This window comes from Zalophus californianus, chromosome 1 (assembly GCF_009762305.2).
Source record: "Zalophus californianus isolate mZalCal1 chromosome 1, mZalCal1.pri.v2, whole genome shotgun sequence".
NCBI lineage: Eukaryota > Metazoa > Chordata > Mammalia > Carnivora > Otariidae > Zalophus > Zalophus californianus.
In genome coordinates, this window is record NC_045595.1 from 65,455,469 (window position 1) to 65,465,411 (window position 9,943).

Below are 9,943 nucleotides of genomic sequence, written 5' to 3' on the forward strand. Positions count from 1 at the left end.
CTTACATCCCACCTGCTAAGATTCCATTGCTTAAACTAAGTGACATGGTCAAGTCCAACGTCAAAGGAGTGGGGAAATGTACTCCCTTTACTGCAAGGGTGATGAGTGAACAATTGAGAACATAAATCCAACTGATCATTTTTTTTTTTTTTTTTGGTTAGACAATTTATTGAGAGACTCCCCTCCCCGCCCTCTCCATCTTTAGGTCACTTTTTCCTCTTGTAGACCTTGTATGCTAGCCCCAGGAACATGGCTGGGGTCAGGGCACGGTTTGAGGAGGCCCATCAGGTGGCTGTAGCTGTCCAAGTCATATCATATGAACACAGCTGACAGGTACAGCTCCTCCTATAGCGCCTTCACCCGGGGCCACCTTCTCGGCCTCCTTTTGCCCATAACTCTCCTGAAGGATCTTGCACTGTTCTAGAGAGGTCCACTAAAGACACTGAACCACCAGCCAACTGCATTTGTTGTCTGGATGTCTGTGTCAATCTTGTCTGTCACACTAGGGTCCCCAAAGAGAGCAAGGGAATCATCCTGAATCTGAAAGAACTCCCCCATCTCCAGCAGGATTTTCTTGGTGTTGGCATACTTTTCTCCCTATGTCTGCCATATCCATGGCAGCAGCCCCAGGAAGATAGAATGAATAGAAAGCCATCTTGTTCTTGACAATAGATTTATACCTCTTTTCAGTGAATCTGCCAAGATCCACATTACCCTGGGGGGCTGTGATGAGGTCCAGGGTCTGTCTGATCTCAGTCTAATAGGAATTCTGTAGGAAAAGCTCAATCAATTTCAGGTAACAGGGCTGCTCCTGGCAGTAGAGATTCAGCAGGTGGTAGATAAATGCTTCCAGAAACAAAACATCTTTGATGGTATCCAAACCTATGCCTGGCTTCTGATATGAGCAGATCTGCCCCTGCCGGGTAAGGGATGAATCCATGATGTCATCTGACACCAGGAAGAAAGGTTGGAGCAGTTCCACACACCAGCCCACAGTCAGGGCCTGCCGGATGCTATCAGCATCCTGCTTCCTTGACTCCACCAGCTCCTGAAAAGCTATCAGCACTGTCAACACCTCACTGGTACTTGCCTCCAATAGCATTGTACTCCAAGACCTCCTTAAGCCAGGCAATTCCATCTCCTGTCTCTGGGTGGCCCATGCCATCCTCGATCAGCACCTTGACAATCTGGGAGAATTGCTGGATGAAATCCTACTTTGCTTGGGCATAAGGGTTCAATTCCTGGTCTCCATCCATTCTGAGGTAGGAGTAAAGTGCTCTGCTCCTGGATGCCAGCTCTTGGTCTACATCCAATTGATCATTTAAAATTTAAAAACTTTCTTCTAACTGAATTATCATTATAATTATTGCAAACAGATATCAAAACACAAAAATATATTATAATTTCTGAAAAATAATTGTTAAACATAAATAAATTTTTATAGGAAACACATCTCTTAATGATATGAAATTTTTAAAAGTATGTCCTATATCTGGGCATAAATACTATAAACACAAAAACAGCAAGATTCAGCATTAATTTCCTTTTTTTAAGAATTTATTTATTTCTTTGACAGAGAGAGAGAGACAGTGAGAGGGCTGAGCAGGGAGCCTGATATGGGGCTCGATCCCAGGACCCTGGAATCATGACCTGAGCCGAAGGCAGACACTTAAAGACTGAGCCACCCAAGCACCCCTTAGCATTAATTTCTTAACTAATTTTCATTTTTATAGATAAGAGCATCGAGAAACTTTGTTTACATAACTATAGCTATAAAGAGATTTCCATAGCAATGTATTCAATTCTTTGAACTCTTCATTATATACCAAAAATCACATGATGATCCACCATCAAAAACTAATTTTAATGATCTATATGCTAACAACTTAATTTGTCTTCCTTCAATTTTGCTGAAAGCAACAAATAGGAAACGATGTTTTTGGCAAAATATTTTATTACACAGTCATTCTGTTTATTCACTTTTTCGGTTTCTAGGATGTACATGTAGAGAACTTAATCAGGACCTGTCAAGTGACTGTTAATTATATCTGGCTATTCCAGATATTCTCATTTATGGTCACCTTGTTTAACACAATATACTCAAAAAGGGATGGGGAAATACAATACAGCTAATTTTAATTCAACTGTGCTAAGGCAATATTTCATGAGGGGATGCTTTTACTTTTTTTCTTTTTTGGTAACAGCCTTATTTTTTTTTATTGTGTTCAATTAGCCAACATATAATACAACATTAGTTTTTTATGTAGTGTTCAATGATTCATTAGTTGGGTATAACACCCAGTGCTCATTACCACACGTGCCCCATTTAATACCCATCACCCGGTTACCCCATCCCTCCCACCCCCCTCCCTTCTGTAACCCTCAGTTTGGTTCCCAGAGTCCAGAGTCTCTCATGGTTTGTCTCCCTCTCTGATTTCTTCCCCTTCAGTTTTCCCTCCCTTCCCCTGTTGTCCTCTGCCCTATTTCTTATGTTCCACATATGAGTGAAACCGTATCCTAATTGTCTGTCTCTGCCTGACTTATTTCACTTAGCATAATCCCCTCCAGTTCCAACCATGTCAATGCAAATGGTAGGTATTCATCCTTTCTGATGACTGAGTAATAGTCCAGTGTATATATGTATGACATCTTTTTTATCCATTCATCTCGGCTCCTTCCACAGTTTGGCTATTGTGGACACTGCTGCTATGAACATTGGGATGCTTTTATTTTATAACTAAGCTTGTAGCAGCGGGTAGACTATTTTCATATAACCTGATGATAATGCCACTCCTAACATCAAACCAATCATCAAATCAGAGTTCCTTTCCATCCAGATAATCTAATTTCACTTTTCAATTCAAATAAACATATTAATATAGGACCCTATTCCCATCTCAATTTGGAAAGCAACAATAGTCTAGAGTATTTTGAGCCTATTTTCTTCAATGATCAATTAAAACTTTTGAGTTGAACATCCTAGATTTATTAATATTGACCCGTTTAATGGCATCATCCAGTGGCACATGCAAATTTTGACTTAACTTTTTAGAAATGAAACCTTATGTGTGAGAAAAATGGTATTCCCAAGTGCAAGGAAGATTTAAACCACAAATATGAAGAATAAAACTGGTGTTTGCCCAGGCATTGAAACAGCTAGTGAGCAGAGAAACTTACATACTCTTCCCAAGAAAAACCCAAAGCAACTCAGTTACAGGAGTGGGCATGTACCAATCCATATTAACAGAAGGGGACAACCCAAATCACACTAAGAAAAGAAGTGGTTCTGTAAACAAAAATGGTATACAGGAATTTTGCTAAGCCTTGATTGGCAGTGTAAAACTCTGATTATTTTAACAGAATATGGCTGTCTTTCATTCTTTCTCCTATTTTCATGGATCCTTGGCCTTCTAGGGTTCTATCAAGAAGAGAAAAGAGAAGAGAAGAGAAGAGAAGAGAAGAGAAGAGAGGAGAAGAAAAGAAAAGAGGAAGGGAGGGGAGGGGAGGAGAGGGGAGGAAATGGGATGATTGACAGCTGGTGAGGAGGATGAGACAGCAGAGGGTTTCAAACTCTGAGGACCAAAAAGAATGTAGAAAGAGTGGGACTTTTGAGGAGAGAAGCTCCCTAGAGGCTGTGAGCAAGCTAGCTAAAAGTGGATGAAAGGAGGGAAAGCTGAAGTCCACCTCCTTTTCCACTCTCCATTCCAGGATGCCTTACATGTCACTGATGGACTTTTAAGAGAGTCTTCTTCCCCTACTGAACTTTGCTGTCCTGCCCATCAAATATTCACAGCTTTGCAAATAGACTTGCATTTAGGTTCTGCCTACACCATAAATGTGATTTGAAAAAAGAAGAAAACTCCCAATGAGATTTGAAGCTTTCACTTTTCCAGGAAGGAGGAAGGAGGAAGGAGAGTGGCGGGCCACCCATGGGAACTACCTGAGGCCCAACAAGAAGCCAGACCAGTCAGATTCCTGGATTAGGAAGCACAAAACACACAGCTTCCACTCTGCACAATTGGGTGAATCCTTCACATCTCATTCACACCCAACTTCCTGCATCTTAGAGTCAGACAGGCCCTCAAGGTTGCTTGTCTTCAGGAAAGTGCACTCTGATTATCTTCATGAATCAAATAAAGCCTGGAGAATTTCCAGAGTCCTATAGTTAGGAAGTGGTGCAGAGATTAGAATTCAAGTCACCTGTCTCTCAGCTCAAAGAGAAAAGCACAAAAACTATAAAGTAGGCAGGCATCATTTGCATAATATGGAGAAATATAACATTTGAAGTTTATCATTCTATTAAAGAACAAAAATTCATCTGAAAAATTTGAAAGCCTAATTGTCTTTATTAAACAATTCATAAATCGGGCAGCATCCCATCTAGTAGAGAGATGCTCAAAGGAGTTGTACAAAGTGGAAGGTTTTTATAGGAAGGAAGGTGGGGCAAGAATTACTAGGAAAAGAAAAGAAAAGATTGTTCCAGTCAAGGTCACCTTCCATTAACGATGAGAGCAGAGGCCGATTACATCACCTTCCTTTAGGGGATGGACAGCCCATGTGACAGTTTACCTCACAGTGCTGACCAGAAAATTCCTGACTGACGCATTGAGAATACATTTCTGGAGGAAGGTGAAACTGCACTTAGGTTAGGTATTAAACCCCGGTTTGAGGACATGGCCTAGCATAAGTGACTACACCTTGGGCCTGTGATTTTCTTTTTGACAATTCCTTCCAGTAATTTTTTTCCTTCTATCTTCCCTTTCTTCCTCTCTTTTTTCCAGGGAATATAATCATGCTGTGGATTTTCTAATATATAAAAATTAAACATTTTTATCCTTATCATCATATTTTGCATAGCTGTGAACATGAGATTCAAGACTCAAAAGATCTTCTTTTCAATGCACAAAGAAACTGATGACCACATTACCTTTAATCATTATCACCAATCCTGTTTGGCAGAATTCTAAGATGACCGTGAAGTGACATTTGCTTTGATAAAAGTTCTGCCGTTTGTGAGTGGGAAGAACCTGTGAATATGATGAGAAATTTTTCTCGTGATTAGGTTATGTTATATGGCATAGTTAACTTTAAGAAAGGGAGATGATCCAGATGGGCCTCACTTAGTTACTTGAGTTCTTTAAAAGCAGAGAGTTTTCTCTGGCTGATGGCAAAAGAAGTCAGTGATTCAAACATCTGGAGGATTCAACGTGCCACTGTTGGCTTGAACATGAAGAAGGCTATGTGAAAAGAACCTACAAGCAACCTAGTTGCTGAGGGTGAGCTCCAGCCAACAGCCAGCAAGAAAATAAGATCTTAGTCCTACAACCACAAGGAACTGGATTCTACCAATGACCCAAGTAAACTTGGAGACTGATTCTTTCCTGAGAGCTTCCAGGTAAGAAGGTATCTTTGAGCCCTAGAGGAGAGAATCCAACCATACCTTACTGGACTTCTGATCTACAGACCTGTGAGTTAATAAGTAAGTATTGCTTTAACCTTCTAGATGTGTGGCAATTTGTTATGCAAACAGACAACCAATACTCCAGTCTTGGATTTAAAATAAGTATATTCACACAAAAAGAATAAGATCAAGGAAAAAAATTTCAAGAAACTTTGTTTCTCCTGGTAATCCAATGACTGGACATGGATTTATACACCCTGGATGTGCTAGAATTGGCTTAGGGAAGGAGTTATCTATTTGCTTTCCAAATAGTACGTGTAATTAACAGTCATCCCTTCTGATTCTTGCAGTTACAAATGTTGAACTTTTGAGGGGAGAAGAAAAGCTTTTTAAAAAGAGTAGTAAATGTTTCTAGAGCCAAAGAGAACAAAGGAACAGGTTTTTTTTTGTATCTCATATTTGCATTTGAAACACAGGGGTTATTAGTATTCATGGTTGTCATGTTTATATCCAAAATTCATACACCATCTCCTCTAAAGGTGCTGTTACCAAAAGAGAAAGTTAAACATGTAAAAACCAGGAAAAAAAAAAAGATGCCAGATGTAAATCTACAGTTTTAGCAGTTGGGCAGTAAATAACAGGGAGAAGGGTGAATATCTCCTGAAAAATATCTTTAACTGTCATTACTGGGATAGTAAATTCAACTAACTGTAAAAACATGCCTCTTATAGAAATGGCTCTGTGAAATTATTCTCTAGGAAATGTGAAACTTTATACATTCATTCCATCAGAAGAGAATTTAAAACCACTCATCCATTACCAGTTTACAGATAATGAGAGATGAAGGTTCTGTATCAATAATAACAGATACACTGCTAAGGTCAGGATGCTTTCACAATAGCAGTGCAAAAAAAAAGGAGCCCTACAGAGGCTCCCCTGATCCTGAAACATCCTAACAATAGGGAGATTGTTGGCTCACAAGGCAGGCTACCCCAGCTGTGCCTGCCTAAGGGGCGGGGAAGAGGAAATTTATCAGTGAGACTGAAGAATCCTCCAAAACCATCATTCCACTCTTCATTGGTCTTAACTCCCTTCCTCTAGAGCTATCTAGTTATAAAATACCAGCAGAGATGTATGTCGTTATACCACATTTGTTATATTTATCTTTGAATTTGGTTCAAGAGCAAAACTTTATCATGGTACATTGAATGAATATAACAAGTCAAACTTTTGTAAATATTTTCCAATTTATGTCCCCTTACCAGGAAGCCAGTTTCTCTGCCTGCATCAAATCGATTATGTCTGAAAAGAAAGCAGGGCAAATGTTGTATCAGCAAAGAGGATGACATGATGGAGGGTAGCCCACACCCAACAAGAGAAAAAGGAAGCTCACCCAGCTAGCTCTGGAAGACCCAGGCATTTCATAGTATCTAGCAGGTGAGGAGGCTCTGGAGGAATGCTGGATCTATAATAAGAGAAATGAAGAGGTGAGCTTTTCTTTCCACATTTGAATATGATGTGAGTAAATCCGGAACCCTCTCATACAAAGGTTTGATAGTAGACTGAACAGAGGGAATTAGGGAAGAATGGAGTCACCAATGACCCACAGCAGTAGAGTCAGAATGAACTCAGAAGCCTGCATCTTAAGGTCAAGGTTGGTGCCCAGTTTGCATTGCATGTCAATGTGTTGAGTGTTCCAGCTTGAACAGCTAAATTCCTGGCTTGCCTGGGAATTTCCTGGTTTTAGCACAGAAGTCCCATGTCTCAGGAAACCCCTCAGTCCTTCATGAGTTCTGTCTCTGTGTATATCAGCTTGCAACTGTGCATTATGAGTAAGTATAGTAGGAAATATAAGACAGAGAAATTTAATTAGATTAGGTACCTAGTTAACACAGATTTTAATAATGTGGCATTGCTAACCTTATATTCAAGGGACTGTAGAAGCCTAATAATCCTCAGTGGATTCTCATTTAAACTGCCTTTTGAGAAGTGCTTACTGGCAGAGTTTTGCGTGAGGTCTGATTTCTTAAAACAAAACAAGTCTTAAACTGACCTGTATTGTCCTGACAAGTCCTTAAGATAACAATTATTCTTTACATTAAGTGTGCCAGGATAACATACACATATGTTAATTTGTGTTTGCTTTAGCTGCTGCAGGACGCCTGAAACATCCAGAATGGTGGGGACCAGCCAGCTGGAATAGCACAAAGGCAGTGGCCACAGATGCATCACTGACATGAACTACATTGAGCAGAAGGGGAGTGTGGGAACGAAGGGTCAGGTCACCACCTCAGTCAATGTCCTATCTACATGCAGGAAGGAAGGGCAGTTGGAAGGTAGGAATGGAAAAAGGCTTAAAGGTCCTGCCTCATCTTTACCCTCACTCCAGACAGAAAAGGAGTCACATGTCCACTGCCTTCAGCTACTAAATTTAGCTTCTAGAACTGATCAATGATCTGCTTTTCTCTCATCATCCAAAATCAATAATAAACTTACCAACGGCATCTGTGCAAATTATGAATACTTTTACGGAAATGTGTCCTATTTAAATGAGTCACATTAATGCAAAAACCATGTAGGAAGGGTCAACATATAATAATAAGGAGCTCAGTATTAACCAAGCTCATTTGAATTTTAGGCCCATTTGAGTATTACTTTCTCTCTTCTCACCTCCCAGTCCCCTAAGACATGTGATAATTAAAAGTAAATTATATCGAACTGCATGAATAATCAAAAAACTAAATCATTATCTTCCAGTAAAAATACATTTTTATAAATATATTTTGTATATATTTCCAGTAAATATATATATTTTTTGAAACAAGGAATATGGTCATCTGCTAGTCTTGGGCTCTGACACCGTGAGAAGTGAAATGGGAAGCCCCATGACTTTGTAAATAAAGGATGCAGAAGACTGATGGTCTCTCTCCAGAGGAAAATGCAAAGCATTGTAAAAGAGTCTTTTCTCTATTAAGTATGGGGAAGAAAGGGGCCAGAGGCACCTCAGATCAGGAGAGAGAAATGAAAATGGGAAGGACTGTCACAATGTTAAATCCTGCTAAAGCTGCCCCTAACCGCCATGCACTCTCAGTACATAGGACTCTAAGGGGACATTTCCCGGCAGTTGTCCACCCAGATCCCCTTGATCTTCCCACTATTTAGACACATCCCTCTCTAGCCTCTGCATTCCCCCCTCCTAACAGTTTACTTCTGGGGATTTCCTCCGAGAACTGCCCTTGTTCTACCAGAGCTGCATTGCCACAATATAAGCAAAGAAAGCCAGAGGCTCCCAGGAGTTTACATCCTCCCTCTATGGCCCGTGGCCAGTGACTGACAGGTAGACGTGTATAAAAGTCTAGCTCCCTCCTTGAGGGTAGACACATTCTGTGTGCGAAATTTGGGGCCAGAGAGGAGAATCCAGACATAGCCAATGAGCCAGCTACTATCCTCCATGTAGAGTTAAAGTTCTGTATCATTCATAATTATTAAGGGAAAAAAATCTCTATCAATCCAGATCATAAGGTGACAAAAAAACTAATCCTCTACAGAGGTGAATGTGAGGTCCAAAGTTAGGCTGCCTTCCAAAAACACAGAGAAGGAAGGTGCCAGCCTTCCCTTTCTTCAGTAACATGGAAAACATCAATGTTACTGTTATACCTAGGAATATAGGCTCTTTTGGCCTCTGGTCCTGTCCAAAGATGGCAAGATTCAATGGGAAAAGCATGGGATGGGCTGGAATCAGTAGACCAGCAATGAACAATTAGAATTTGAAATTGAATAAGTTAATACTATCACATTACACCCAACAAAATGAAACATGTAGGTAAAAATCTAACAAAATACATACTACCTATTGCAGAAAAGTTATGAAACTCTAATGAAAGAGATGAAAGATCTAAATAAACGGAGAGAGAGTCATATCCATGCTTTGGAAGATTCCATGCATGCTATTGGTATTGGAAAAAAAAGGATATAGCTATAGATCTTTGGGAAAGAATAGAAAGTACAAGAACAGATCACACAAATATTATCCAACTGTGAGGAGGGATGAATTGGTGAAGCACAGGGAATTTTTAGGGTTGTGGAACTATTCTGTATGACACCTGAACGGTGGACTCTATGCATTCATCAAAACCCACTGAACTTTATAGCACGGAGTGAAGTTTAACGTATGCAAATTCTAAAAATTATTTGGGGGGTCAAGAGAATCCTAGAATGGAAAGCAGAGTATAGTAAAATAACTTAACTATATTTACGAATGTAAGAAATAACTTCGCTAAAGGGGTTGGCGGGGGAAAGACTTTGATCTAAGTGTCTTTGGAAATGAGTAGAGTTTGTAAAACTAAAGGCAAGAAAAACCTGCGCATCAGCACTGTACTGTTGATAAAGTAGTTTCCTATGGGAATAATGAGTTCACAACTCTGATACTGCATACATATATGCAACTGAACAATTAAGTAAACGGATGGCAGATGGTAGGAGCCAGGTTTCTCACTGTTGGAGCGGGAAGTTACAATTAAGATTAGAAAGGAGGCTAGAATG

At 39.9% G+C, this 9,943-nt stretch overlaps 1 long non-coding RNA gene and 1 pseudogene across 1 annotated transcript; one reads left to right on the top strand and one right to left on the bottom strand.

Annotated features, from left to right (window-relative positions):
- Positions 1–206: 206 nt before the first annotated feature.
- Positions 207–1,286, bottom strand: LOC113918567 (annotated as a pseudogene).
- Positions 1,287–6,424: 5,138 nt separating this feature from the next.
- LOC113915805 lies at positions 6,425–7,891 on the top strand. Its single transcript, XR_003517814.1, has 3 exons — positions 6,425–6,533; positions 6,667–6,888; positions 7,550–7,891. It is a non-coding gene; the product is annotated as an uncharacterized LOC113915805 (long non-coding RNA).
- Positions 7,892–9,943: the final 2,052 nt, after the last annotated feature.